We start from the raw sequence: 15745 nt of genomic DNA on the forward strand, positions 1-15745 counted from the left end.
CAGCTGAGTACAGGGGAGGGAAGCATAAAGATCTGGAGTAGCTTATGTATTGTGAGAAACCAGAGGTCTGAAGAGACAGCGCAGTCTGGGATGAGGGAGATGCTTTGGAAGAAGCCTTCATTTTGGCAACTTCCCTTTGCTCATTGAACCAGGAGGAATGTCACCAGCCCAGGTACTGCTAACAGGTAGAGAGACCACAGGACCTGCTCAGCCTGACAAAGGAAGCTTCCCCACTGCAATGAGGAGCCCTGAATATGTCCTCCTTTCTTCCCTGGCTATAAACCCAGGACTAGGGGACTGGCCCTTCCACAAAGGCTACTCTTAGTGAAGCAGTAAAGAGGAAGCTGTGTTCTGTTGCACGAAGAGCAAATTCCGTGTTCCCAGTCTGTCTTAATGGGAGGCTCTCGGAAGTTGGATATGCCCATCCCTTATGCTGCTTAGTGCATATTGCCAGGAAACATAGCTGATAGTCTGAGTGACTGAATTTATGTGGAAAGACATCTATCCATTTATAAATGAAGGTAAAAAACCAAACAACTGTTGTAAAACCCAACAGAATTCATGCCATGGATATATAATTTAATTAAACATAATCCATGTACTAACATAGATATGTAAGAATATTGGCAATATGAAGCAGGAACACGCAGATATATGGAGGAACCAGCAGAAAAATTGAGGCAATTAAAGTAAAGCTTTGGTTTGTGAGCATAATTCGTTCTGGAAACATGCTTGTAATCCAAAGCACTTGTATATCAAAGTGATTTTCAAGAACCATTGAGTCAGTTGTGATCATGTAATGTTCGGCATCAAGTACTACTCGTCTATGAGGACATTGTTCATTTATCAAGTTAAAATTTATTAGAAATGTTTGCTCATCTTGCAGAACACTCACAGAACAGGTTACTAGCAAGCCAAGGTTTTGCTGTATAAATATAATATATATAGTATATATAAATTTGCTGTATATATATAATATATATAGTATATATAAAAATTATATATACAGTATATATACTTATAATTATGTATATACAGTGTAATAAAAATTATAATGTAATATATAAAATATATATTATATATAGTTATAAAAAACAGAGGCCACTACATTGAATTAAATAGTAAAATAGGTAGAGCCAGAGAATAAACAAATGAACATGAGCCCAGATCAGATAATTCAAGAAAACATCAGGAGAGAATGTACAGAAATTCTTTTTCAAGCTAAGAAATAAAAGAGATACAAGAAGAAATGGAAACATTTGGAAAATAAATGGAAAATAAATGGATATATGTAGATGTAAATAAAAGAGAACAATTATTTGAAGTAATAATAACTTTTTTTTTAATTATAAAAGTTGAAATACCTCAGTTTGAAAGAAATCATGGAATGACAAATACAATTATAGGAAAAGAGATCCATCCAGTAACATTTAAGAAGGTTAAACACAAAAGGACAATTCTAAAACCCTTCAGGGAGAAAGAACAGATCTCCTTGAAGGTTCAATATCCAGATGTTACCAGACATCTCATCAACAACTTCGGATGTCAGGGGAAAGCTGGTAATACTGTCTTCAAACTTCAAATAACTTTGAGCATGGAATTGCACATTCAGTTACAATATATTTTAAGTAAGGGAAAGTGATAAAGACATTTTCAGAAATTCAGCAACTTAGATTGTTTATAATATAAAATCTTACTTTGAAAATGCTTTGGGGAAGATTTTCTAGCAAAATGAAAACAAAACCAAAAGAATTCTGTGAAAAAGTAAGAAAGAATAAATAATTGGGAAGATGTGTAAAGGAGCAAGAATTTGTATCATGTAGTATATAGCATTACAAGTTCAGAGGTAAGGGCAGCACAAGTGGGGGACAGAGAGTGTGGAAGGAAAAGTCACTGCAGATTGACAACTTTCTGAAGTGCTTGGCATGTTTAGGGGAGAAACAAACTTTATTAAAGATAGCAAAACCAGCAGGGAAAAGAAATACAGCAGCCACTGAAGAAAAAAATACGTATAGATAGCTTTCAAATTATCAGAGTAAAATGTTTCTGGGCAATGAAACTCAAGAAAGGAAAGAGAAAAACATTGCAATTCAAAAATATGTGAAACCAAATGACAGAAACGACTTCTGGTAGTAAGAGAAATTATAGCAACTACAGGTGGATTTGACTTACTACTCAAAAAAAAATGTTCTATTTAATTTTTTTAACATTTATTTATTTTGGAGAGAGAGTGTGAACGGGGCGGTGGGGGGGGTTGTGGAGAGACAGGGAGACACAGAATTTGAAGCAGGCTCCAGGGTCTGAGCTGTCAGCATAGATCCCGATATGGGGCTCGAACTCAAAGACCAAGAGATCATGACCTGAGCTGAAGTTGGATGCTTAACCCACTGAGCCCTGCAGGCACCCCCCTGTTCTATTGTTTAAAGAAACAAGATCCAATATGTTGCCTGCAAGAAGATTTAAAGGAAAAAAAAATATGGAGAATTTGAATAGAAAAGATAAAGCAACTCAGCAAATATGAAGCAATTTTATATCTTATGAAATAGAATATGAGTAAACATTATAAAATACTGATAAATATGTACTATTAAAATAGCACATATGTATCTAATAATATAACCTTCATAAAATAATCATTTTCAGAATATATAGGTAAATTAACCATTTAAATGTGGTGCCAGGGATTCCTGGGTGGCTCAGACAGTTCAGCATCCGACTTCAGCTCAGGTCATGATCTTGGAGTTGACGAGTTTGAGTCCCGCGTCGGGGACTCTGCACTGATAGCTAGGAGCCCAGAGCTTACTTCAGATTCTGTCTCCTTCTTTCTCTGCCCCTCTCCACTCATGCTCTGTCTCTCTCTGTCTCAAAAATAAGTCAACATTAAAAAAAAATTTTAATGTAGCACCAATATTGTAAAATAATCTCAGAAAGGGAGAGACTGAACAAAAAATAAGCAATTATATAGAAAATTATAATAGCAAGTTTGATAAGATTTAAAATAAAACCATGAAAATTAATATACTATTAATAGAGAATAGAGGTCCTTTCTGAGCACATGAACATACATAAAAGTAGACTATATTCTAAGACAGGAAAAAAAAGTCTCAATAAATGTCATAAACTCACCACCACAGAGAATATATTTGCTGACCACAATGTAAAAGAATAGTATAAACTAGAAACAAAAGGAGAGATAAATAATCCACATATCTGAGAAGTAAAATGCATACTAAAAAGTAACCCTCATTTTCACAAGGAAAATTATAGTAAAACCTCTTCTTGTACAAGTACTGACCCACATAAAGTAGTCTTGGAAAAAATACATGGTTTTAAATATTAAATTCATTTATCAGAAAACAAGAAAGTCTAAAAATAAATGAGCTGATTTGGGGGAGACTGCTAATTTTCTAACAAAATTTGTTCTTACCCTTGTCCATAGCAACAGAGAAGTAATTTGAACCTTAGTCCCCATGGGAACATTAATTCCTGATTCTTCTGGCAGAATATGAGTGAGAATGAGGTGGGCATTCTTTTGAACCCAAAGTTCTACCAACATGAGTTTTGCTTTGGTCACCAAAGTCTTCCAGATTGGTAAACCAATGGTTACATTTGATTCCTCATTTTACTTAGTGCATCAGTAGAACTTGTCACTTAATCACTTCCTCTTCTTGGAAGCAGTATTTATTTGCATACCATGTTCTGCTCCTACCTCACTGGTTAGCTCTGGGAGCTTGAGGCTGTCAAATTTGGGGACCTTAGGAAGAACTTGTGAAGTGCATCTAAGTACTGTTCATCTGGGAGATGTTGCCCACGGTGGTCTCTTTGGGGTTCAGCATGTGTGAATACAGCAGTGGTCCCCTGAAACATTCAAGCTACGAAGATAGAGAAGTCTCTGCAGTGTGAATTGTGAAGTTCATGGGATGAACTTTAGGCAAAATATTGCCAGGCTGCCTGCACACAAAGATGGCATAAATATGCATAGACTCGACACTGCAGAAGTGGTTGGAGTAATAAGTGGCTAAAGCAGACTGAAAAGGCAGACAAAATCTGCAATAGAGCTTCCAAAAAACAAGACCAAAATTCACTTTGTTTTTCTGCAAATCTAATTCACCACAGCCATCCCTATCTCAGTAATGGCGACTCATTCCTTCCAGCTGATTAGGCAAGTATTGTAGCCAACATCCTTGGAACATTCTAAAACCATATATCCATCAGGAAATCCTGTTGGCTTTTTCTTCCCAAGTGTACCCAGAGCCTTGCCACTTTTTACTGCCTTCTGCAGCCTGACCCACTCTCATATGCTGCTAGAGAACTCCATTGCCTCGTCAATGATTTCTCTGTCCTCACTCCCTTCTCAGCTCAATTCCCAATGAAGCCTCAAGAGTGATCCTTTTAAAACATAAGACAGAGAAGGTCACTCTTGACATAAAACTCTCCAGTGAGTTCCCATCTCAGTAAAAACCAGCATCTTTGCAGCACCATAAATAATGCACATGTTCTACCTGGCCCTGTCCTCCAACACGTCATCTGCCAGTCCTCTTCTCATTCCTTCCTCCATACATGACACATTGCTCTCTTATTTTTCCTTAAAAATACCAAGCAGTTGTGGGATTCCTGGGTGACTCAGTCAGTTAAGTGTCCAACTCTTGATCTCAACTCAGGTCATGATCTCACAGTTGGTGAGAATAGAGCCCACATGGGGCTCTGCACTGACAGCACCAAACTTGCTTGGGATTCTCTCTCCATCTCTCCCAGCCCCTCTGAGGCTCTCTCTCTCTCTCTCTCTCTCAAAATAAATAAATAAACTTAAAAAAATACCAAGCACTTGGGAATTTTAGGACTTTTTAAGTGTATGTTCTATCTATAATGTTCTCTGCCTAGATGTCTACATGCTTCAGAATTTTCCCCAAATTTTGTTTTAATGAAGGCTCTATCTGAATTGTAACCTATATTTTCTCATCCAGTTTAACTTGTTCTTATTTGGCACCGCACTTACCCCTTCTCCCTTGCTCTGTATGGTAACAGTTTACTATGTTTTTGTTTACTGTCTGCCTTTAAGAGAGCATAAGCTCCACTGGGATTAGGAGTCTATCTATTTTGTTCACTGATATATTCTAAGTGCCTTAATATTTTCATATAAATGTAATACCTGAAGCAGTAGCTGGCACATAATATGTGCTCAGTAAATATCAATTGAATAAATAAATGGTAAAATGTGCAACATTCAAAAAATTAATGTTGAGACAGCTAGTTAATGATGTGGAAAAAAAAACTACCAAGAAACACTATTCTGACTTCATACCATTCCAAATGCTAACTGCCATTGTGTTAATGTTTTAAATATAATGAACAAAGCTTTAAGATTTTTAAAAAAGAAATAGGGAATTAGCTTTATTATCCTAAATTGATGGGATTTCCTAAATAAGACAAAATGACATTTACATAGTAATGAACTACACAAAAAATAGGCTCTATTAAAATTTTAAAAAGAATAGACAGAACAAAATTAAACTCTAAACTATAAGTAGGAAAAAATATTTGCCATAAATACATCCTGAAGCAGGATTAGGATTCAGAATATGAAAGGAATTTTTATAAATCTACAAGAAAGAGAAAAAAAAACAAAAACAGCCCAATATAAAAGGCAGAAGACCATGAATAAGTGAGTCACAGGAAATGAAACATAAAGGCCCTAAAATGCATAGAAAGGTGCTCAACCTCACTCATAATTTTAGAAGGCCAAATTAAATAAAATTGACATCAGTTTAGATACTAGTCTGACCAATAAATGAAAAATTATGTAAAATTGGATGTCAATCCACGACCAGTGCTGGCAAGGATGCAGAGAGGTACTCTCATACAATGTTAGTGGCGATATCTGTAGTTACATGATACTCTTAAAAATACCCATAGTACTACATTACATGAAAATGAAAACTTAAGAGTGATGTGTATTGTGTAATCCATTTTTATTCTTGAAAATATCAAGAGAGGTGCCTGGGTGACTCCGTTGGTTACATGTCTGACTCTTGGTTTTGGATCAGGTCATGATCTCATTGTTCATTAGTTTGAGCAAAACGTTGGACTCTATGCTGACAGTTCAGAGCCTGGAGCTCGCTTCAGATTCTGTGTCTCCCTCTCTCTCTTCCCCCCTCCAGCTTGCACTCTATCTCTGTCTCAAAAAATAAACAAACAAAAAGAATTAAAAACAGTAGCAAGAAAAGGAAACCAATAATGGTGACAAAAATCTCATAAACTCAAAATACAAGAAATTTTAATCTTACGGACACATTTTGAGCAGTTAACATTGATATGATGCCTGTTGTAGACAGAGTTTAAACTGGAGTATAGAAGAGTTAATATTTTCTTATAGTGTATTTTTGTTTCACTTGTTATGTGCATTAATTGATTTGTAAGAAAAATTAAGAATATAAAATATTTATAAAATAAAAATTTTCAGAACATTTTATTTTGCTTTTGGAAATAAAACAATGCCTTAATAAATGAAGTAAATTTATTTTTAAGGAAAAATGCCTTGAAAATCGATGCAATAGCTAAACAAAATCAGCAATTACACAAATATAGAGTTTGTTTTTATAACGAATAAATATGTGTTTTTATAATGAAAGTATAAATAAAAGAGCCAAACAATTTGGAAATTGAGAATTTTTTAAAAATAATACTTGCATTATGTAAGATGTCAAACTTGCAATTATAGAATCTGTAGATTCTAAATTAAAATTGAAACAGCACACACAACACCTCTGTTATGTGCCCCAAACTCTACTTTGATGAAATCCATATACAAACCTCTTTTAATATTAAAGTAGATGTAATGTGAAGTAAAAGTGAACCAGCTTTTGCATGTTTAACATAGCAAAAGAATAACAATAAGTGAAAGTTATTGCATAGGAGAAAGCAGGACTTACTTTATTATAAAGCAAATTAACTTTAAAATTGATAAATATAGGGGCACCTGGGTGGCTCAGTCATTTGAGCCTCCAACTCTTTTTTTTTTTTTAATGTTTTTTTTTTAACATTTATTTATTTTTGAGACAGAAAGAGACAGAGCATGAACGGGGGAGGGTCAGAGAGAGAGGGAGACACAGAATCTGAAACAGGCTCCAGGCTGTGAGCAGTCAGCACAGAGCCTGACGTGGGGCTCGAACTCACATACCGCGAGATCGTGACCTGAGCCGAAGTCGGACGCTTAACCGACTGAGCCACCCAGGCGCCCCTGAGCCTCCAACTCTTGATTTCAGCTGAGGTCATGATGGCATGGTCATGGGGTCGAGCCCCTTGTCAGGCTTTGCACTGAATATGGAGCCTACTTAAGATTCTCTCTTTCTCCCCTTTTGCTCATCTCCCCCACTAGTGCTCTCTCTGTCCCTCTCTAAAAATTAAAAAAAAAAAAAAGATAAATCTAAGTTGTTAACTTTGAAAATTTTCAAGAAATTAGACAAGCAAAAACTAGTATAAATAAGTAAAAGAAAAGCTAGAAATAAAAATACACAAAACAACAATCAAAGTAGAAAGAATAGACAAACAAACCAATGGCACAGAATAGGAAGCACAGAAAATAGTCAATTGATCTCTTACAAAGACGGAAACACAATACAATAGAGCAAAGACAGTCTCTTCAACACATGATGCTGGTACAATTGGACATCTACATGCAAAAATATATAAATAAATCTAGACACAAAACTGGTACTCTTCACAAAAATTAACTCAAAATGGATGATACACCTCAATGTAAAATACAAAACTGTAAAATTCCTAAAAGATAACAGCAGAGAAAAACTGGATGACCTTAAAAGAAACCATTGTTAAGCTGGACTTCATACAAATTTAAAACTTCTGCTTTGTGAGAGATAATATTAAGGCAATTAAAAGACCACAGAACGGGAGAACATAGTTTTAAAAGTACACTTTTGATAAAGGGCTATTATCCAAAATGCATTAAGAATACTTAAAGTGTGACAATAAAAAAACCAAACAACTGTATTAAAAGCGTGCCAAAGACCTGAACGAGACATTGCACCAAAGAAGATAAACAGAGGGAAACTAAGCATATAAAAAGATGTTCCACATCGTATGTCATCAGAGAAATGCAAGTTAAAAGAATCATGAGATACCAGAACACAGCCATGAAAATCTGGAACACTGACAACAGCAAACACTGATCAGGATGTGGAGCTACAGGAACTCTCATACATTGCTGGTGGCAATGCCAAATGTTATAGCCAGTTTGAGAGACAGTCGTCAATTCCTTACAAAACGAAATCTATTCTTATCCCTTGATTCAACAATTGCAGTCCTTGATATTTACCCAAAAAGAGTTGAAAAATGCCTGTCCACACAAAAACCTGCAGATGGATATTTATAGGACCTTCACTCATAATGATCAACAGTTTGATGAACCAATATGCCCTCAATAGGTGAATTGACAAGTAAACTGTGGTGCATCAGACAATGGAATATTGTTCAGTGTTATAAAGAAATGACGGGGGCGCCGGGGTGGCTCAGTTGGTTAAGCATCCGACTTTGGTTCAGGTCATGATCACACGGTTTGTGAGTTCGAGCTCCGCATCAGGCTCTATGCTGACAGCTTGGAGTCTGCTTTGGATTCTGTGTATGTGTGTCTCTCTCTCTGCCCCTCCCCAGTTCATGCTGTCCTCTCTCTATCAAAAAAATTAACATTAAAAAGAAAATTAAAAAAAAGAAATAAATAAAAAGAAATGAGCTACCAAGACATAAAAAGACATGGAGGAAACTTAAATACATATTGCTAACTGAAAGAAGTCAATTTGGAAAAGCTATATATGGTATGATTCCAATTATATGATATTCTGGAAAAAGCAAAACTGGAGACAATAAAAAGATCAGTAGTTACCAGGGTTGGGGTAGGAGGGAGAGATGAATAAACAGAAGATAGAGGATTTTTAGGATGGTGAAAATAATCTGTATGATACCATAGTGATGGATAAACACGTCTATAGTTGCCCAAATACATAGAGTGTACAACACCAACAGTGAACCTGAAAATAAACTATGGTCTCTGAATGATTATGATGTGTAAATGTAGGTAAAGACAATGTTGCTATAAAAAATAAAGACTTCTAAAAAATAGCTAAACTAGAAGTTTATATTCAATTAAATAACAACAGGTACAATCAAATAAAATATTTAAATTAAATTATTATACTCATTAATATTAATGCATTTTAGGATATATATGTGAAGATTACTTTATGAAAAATTTAAACTGTGTTAAAAAAGGTAGAAATTTTGAAAGATATAGAACTATAAATAAATTGGGAAAAAATTAATTCCCTTGCCAAAACCTTTGGCAAATGAGTTTTTTTTTAAGCTTTTAGTAAAAAAAAATCATTTAGTCAATAACTGCCAAGAATAGAAATTAGTTTCACACTATGTTTTTGAAACTTGCAAAACTTTTCAGCACAAACCTACAAAGATGCGGAAAAAAGAAAAAAAAAAACTATTTCATTTGTTAATAGAAATTCAAAAATTCCAAATAAACCATGGAAAATAAAATGCATTAATGTATTAAAGTAATACTCTATGACCAAGTAATATTCATTTCGAACAAACAAATGATTCATTATCATGACATCTATTAATACCATTCATGCTTTCTTTAGGCAAAATAGAGCAGGAGTATTATTGTAAAAGATATTGGAAAAGTGTAATGACATTCAATATCTAATCCTATTTTTTTAATGTTTATTTTTTAGAGATAGCACTCACGTGTATGTGCATGAGTAGGGGAAGAGCAGAGAGAAAGGGAGACAGAGATTCTGAAGCCGACTCTGGGCTATCAGCACGAAGGCCCCAAGTGAGGCTTGAACCCAGGAACCATGAGATCATGACCTGGGCCAAAGTCAGAGGCTCAACCAGTTGAGCTACCCAGGTGCTCCCCTATCTAATCTGTTTTTAAATTGACTCTTAGCAAATTAATATAATTTCGTACAGTGCGATTTTTTAAATAATTAAGATAATAATAATAATTAATAATAATAACTCTAAAAGGGTGAATGATAATCCAAAATGCCACCCAACTGAGTTATACAAGTGAGATAAACTAAGAAAAATAATACAAAGAAAATGAAGGAACTATTATTTGAAAGTAATATAATTCACCATTGAAATACATAGAAAACCAAATTGATAACATGCATAATTATGGCATCAGCACGAAGGTCAATGTCAAAGCAAGAATACTCAAATCATTCAATTTCTGACATATGCTCAATAACTAAGTAGACAAAAAATGATAAAAATAGACTATTTTTAATAGCAACTAAATTACATAGTTTTAATCTTTAAAAATATGCAAGACTTAAATTTATGTTCATATGGCTTTTTTTTCTGAGAACATCCTCTAAAACATGCAGCATAAAGCCCTTTTCTGGAGCTGCCAGAAAGCTCTAAATGAAGGTATAAAATTCCGTCAGAGTAGGAAGCCCCAAAAAGAATACCTGAAATCTGTATGTGAACCTATCTCATTCCTATATCTGATCCATGAACTATGCATACATGGGGAAGACATCAGAGTCTGATGCAAAATAATAGCTGAAAACCTTAAAAATATGCAGAGACTTCAACTATCATCCACCAAAGAGCATATACTATTCTTAGCTTTAATCCCATCAAGTTAAAGGAACAATTCACCAAACTTCCTATTGATTCCCAAGAAAGGCTCTATTTACAGACTAAAGAATATTCTATGCCTAACGATTTTCCCTAAGACAAAGGGCCAACATGAACATAGCCTCACTAACAACACATGACAAGAAGTCCAAGGTTGTCAAAGAGTAATTTATATTCCTATTTAAACAAAAAGCAATATTATTCAGAGAACAAAAACAAGAAACATAAACTCGCTCTCTATGTATATATAATGTTCATCATGCAATTAAAACAATATACATGAAAAGAAACATGAAAATACAAACCATAATTAAGAGAAAAACGTCAGCCAATAGGAACAGATCTATAATTCACACAGATGTTCGAATTATCAGACAAGCACTTTGAAGAACCTATTACAAATATGCTGAGTAACATAAAAAAGGTGGCATAATGAAGAAACAGATGGTAAATAGCAGCATAGAAATGCAAATGATAAAAAAGACCAATTTTGTATTCTAAAATTAAAAAGTAAAATATCTGAAATAAAAGTTCAATATATTGGCGTAATAACGGATAGATGGCAGAAAAAATAATCAAGGAACCAAAAGGTGGAACAATAGACATTATGTAATCTGGATCACAGAAAGAAGATGGAAAAATAAGTTGATGGAACCACAGTTCTCTGTAGAACAATATAGAGTTATTTAACATCTATCTAAACACAGTTCCAAAAGGAGAGGAGACAGGTAGAGGAGAGAGCAGAAAACATACTTGGGAATAAAAGCCAAAAATTTGTCCTATTTCATGAGACGAACAATTAATACATCCAAAAACCTGAACAAGATAAATCCAAAAGAAGACCACTCTGAGACACATCACAGTCAAGCAGAGATCAAAAATCACAAATTGAAAGGCACATTATATGCATGAGGACAATTATAGGAAAGATAGTCAATTTCTTGCCTGAAGCAATGGAGGCCGAAGATAATGGAAGGACATTTTAAAAGTTCTGGAGGATAAAAAAAAAAAAAAAATCTCTAGGTAGTTAAAATATTCTTCAAAAATGAAGTTAAATAATTTTCACATAAAAGAAATGCAAAAGAATACCTTCAGGTGTAGTAGTGACACTAAACCGAGACTTTTATCAACCAGAACAAAAAACAGACATCTTTGGTTATGACTAACCAAAGAAAACTAAAGGGCTGAGGGTTTCACCAGTGAATTATATCAAATATTTAAGGAAAATCCTAAACTTATATAAATGCTTTCAGAGAATAGAAGCAAAGAGAACACTCCCAACTCACTTTATGAAAGCAGCATAATTTGATACAAAATCTAATCAAGATATTATAAGAAAAAATTAGACATCAATATTTGCCACGAATATAGACACAAATATCTTTAACAAAATATTAGCAAATTGAGTGGCACCTTGGTGGCTCAGTCCGTTAAGCATCTGATTTCCACCCAGGTCATGATCTCTTGGTACCTGAGTTCCAGCCCCACATCAGCTGACCCCTCCAAGCTGACAGCTCGGAGCCTGGAGCCTGCTTCAGATTCTATGTCTCCCGCTCTTTCCCTCACTCATGCTCTTTCTCTCTCTCTTAAAAATAATAAATATTAAAAAAATATATTAGGAAATTGAATCTAGAAATATATATATAAATAAAGACTACTATGTTATGGCCCAGTGAAATTTATACAAGGAATACAAGCTTCGTGTAATGTTTGAAAATCAATTGCATTATCCCGTGTAATAACAAAATAATTTTCAAAAGAAAATAATATTTTAAATATAAAGTCAAAATACAAATAATAATTGTAATGCTTATAGTAGCAGCGATGTATTAGAATATAAAATATCAGAAATATATTATTTGGACAACACCAATTAGCATAGAAAGCTTTAAATAAACAACTTGCCACATCTGTGCTCTGAAAAATACAAACTATTACTCAGAAAAATTGAACAATACAATGTTGATTAGAATGTCAATTGGAATAAAAGATTCGATATTTTCAAGATGTCAAATTTTCACAAATTTATCTGTAGATTAAACACAATTTGAAAAATTATATTGTAAATTTTTAAAAATATAAGTTGTCAGCAACATTCTAAAAACTGAGTGGAAATGGAAAGACCTTCTAGAGCCAAATTAATCAAAAAAAGGGAATTACCCAATATTAAAATAATTAAGACAGTGTTATACTGGTATCAGGTTATATGAATAAATGGATGAGATAATATAGGGAAATAAAAAAACAGATATACACATTTATGATATCAATTAATTTTTACCAAAGTAGACAAAATAATTCAATACACAAAGGCAAGTATTTCAGTAAACTGTACTCTAATACCTATATAAAAGTACAGAGAAAAATGAATCTCAATGTTCTTTTATTAAACATACATGATTATTAGCTTATAATAGAATATAGACCTAGACATAAAAGGTAAAAGTATAAAGTTTCTAGAAGTAAACATAAGAAACTATTTGGGGAAATATCTCTCAAAAATGTTTTCCTAGACAAAACACAAAAAGCACTAAATATTAAAAAAAACAAAAACTGAAAAACTGATATCTACAGAACAAACACTTCTACGCATCAATATTCACCAATTTGAAAATACTAACACAAACCACAAAATGGGAAAAATACTTGTGATACATGTACCTAAAAAAATACATGTATCTAAGGTATAAAAAGAACACACTGAGAGATCAATAACAAATAGCAAAACATATGTAATTTAAATACAATTTTTAAATAAGAAAACACTTGGCAAAAGGACTTCATGAAAGATATAGAAATGATGAATAAGCAAATGAAAAGATATTCAAAATCATTAGTCATCAGAAAAGTTCTAAATAAAACCATAATGGTGAAGCATTTCATACCTATGACAGATTTTACTGAAGAGGTAGAGAGCCCAAATTCTCATACATTGCTGGTGTTATTGTAAAATGATACCACCTCTCTGTAAAAGCTGTGGCAGTTTATAACAAAGTTTGACATAAGATTTCCTTACAACCGGAAATAAAAAACTATGCAGTTTTTTTTTCTGAGAGAAATAAAAACATACGTACATGAAAAGACTTGTCCAAGAATATTCATAGAAGTTTTATTAATAATAGCCAAGAACTGGAAATATCCAAATGTCATTAACAGAAGAATGGATAAACAAATTGTGACGATTAGTACAATGGACCTCTAGTACAATACAATTAATGGAATATTGACACATGCAACAACATATGTGAAGCTGAAAAAGATTAAATTGTGTTAAGATAATCTATGGTGATTAGGGGCACCTGGGTGGCTCAGTTGGTTGGGCGTCCGACTTCGGCTTAGGTCATGATCTCCGGGTTTGTGAGTTCCAGCCCTGCATTGGGCTCTGTGCTGACAGCTGAGAGCCTGGAGCCTGCTTCGGATTCTGTGTCTCTCTCTCTCTCTCTGCCCCTCCACCACTTGTGCTCTGTCTCTCTCTGTCTCTCAAAAATGAGTTAAGTGTAAAAAAAAAAAAAAGTAATGAAAAAAAAAAGATAATCTATAGTGATGAATCAGAAGTTGCCTGTGGAGGGTTGAGACTAACCAGAAGGGAGTGTGATGGGGATTTTCTACACTTGACATTTTATATAAATGGAATCATATAATATGTAACCTTTTGTAATTGGCTTAGCATGTTTTCCAGATTTATCCATGGAGTATCTATGCACAATTTATTGCTTTTAATTGCCAAATAATATTCTGTGATGTGCATATTTCACTTAATTTATCCCATTAGTTGATGAAAATGTGAACAGTTCTCAACTTTTTGGATATCATAAATAATGCTACTGTGAAAACTTGTTTAAAAGATTTTGTATGGATATAATTTTCATTTTTTGGCAACATATGTAAGAGTGAAATTACTAGGTCATGTGATAAGTCTATGTTTAAACATTTGACAAACTGCCAGAACGTTTTCCAGAATGACTGCAAGAGCTCCAATGTTTCCACATCTTTGTCAACAGTTACTATTATACATTTTTTTTTTGTTTTTTGTTTTTTGTTTTTTTAATTTGTTAAAGTTTATTCATTTTTGAGAGACAGAGAGAGACAGAGAGCAAGCTGGGGTGGGGCAGAGAGAGAGGGAGACAGAATTCGAAGCAGGCTCCAGGCTCTGAGCTGTCGGCACAGAGCCACATGCTGGGCTCAAACTCACAGACCCCGAGATCATGACCTGAGTCAAAGTCAGATACTTAACCAACTGAACCACCCAGCACCCCTTATCCATCTGTTTAATCAGAGTCAACACTTACTATTTTGTATCCTTTTTATTATAAGTAGCCTACTGAGTGTAAAGTAGTATCTCCTTTTGGGTTTTGATTTGTATTTCCAAGATGACTTTTCTATATGTTGTATGGAGAAGATACATTCAGATCATTTACTAATTTTTCAATTGATCTACTTATCTTTTTATTATTGAGTTATGGTAGTTATCCCTATATTATGTATGAGATACAAGTCTAATATGAGATAATATGGTTTTCCAATATTGTCTCCAGTTCAGAAGATTGGTCTTCTCAACTTTCCTGATGGTATCCTTTAAAGCACAAAGACTTACTTTTATTTTTTTTTTAATTTTTTTTTCAACGTTTAATTATTTTTGAGACAGAGAGAGACAGAGCATGAAGAGGGGAGGGGCAGAGAGAGAGGGAGACACAGAATCCGAAACAGGCTGCAGGCTCTGAGCAGTCAGCACAGAGCCCGACGCGGGGCTCGAACTCACGGGCGGTGAGATCATGACCTGAGCCAAAGTCAGACGCTTAACCGACCAAGCCACCCAGGCACCCCCAAAGACTTACTTTTAAAGAACAAAAGCTTTTCATTTTAAGTCCAATTTATCTATTTATGTTTTGACTGCCATAAACTTCTGGCGTCATATTTAAGAACCATTACAAAATCAAAGGTATTGAAAATGTATCTCCATATTTCTTCTAAGAATTTGATAATTTGCATCTTTCACCCTTGGATGTCCAATTCTGAGTTAATGTTTGTGGAGGCCCAACCCAATTCTTTCACATGAAGATATTCAGTTGTG

Source organism: Panthera pardus, unplaced genomic scaffold (genome assembly GCF_024362965.1).
Source record: "Panthera pardus isolate Hobbes unplaced genomic scaffold, ASM2436296v1 HiC_scaffold_10, whole genome shotgun sequence".
Taxonomy (NCBI): Eukaryota; Metazoa; Chordata; class Mammalia; order Carnivora; family Felidae; genus Panthera; species Panthera pardus.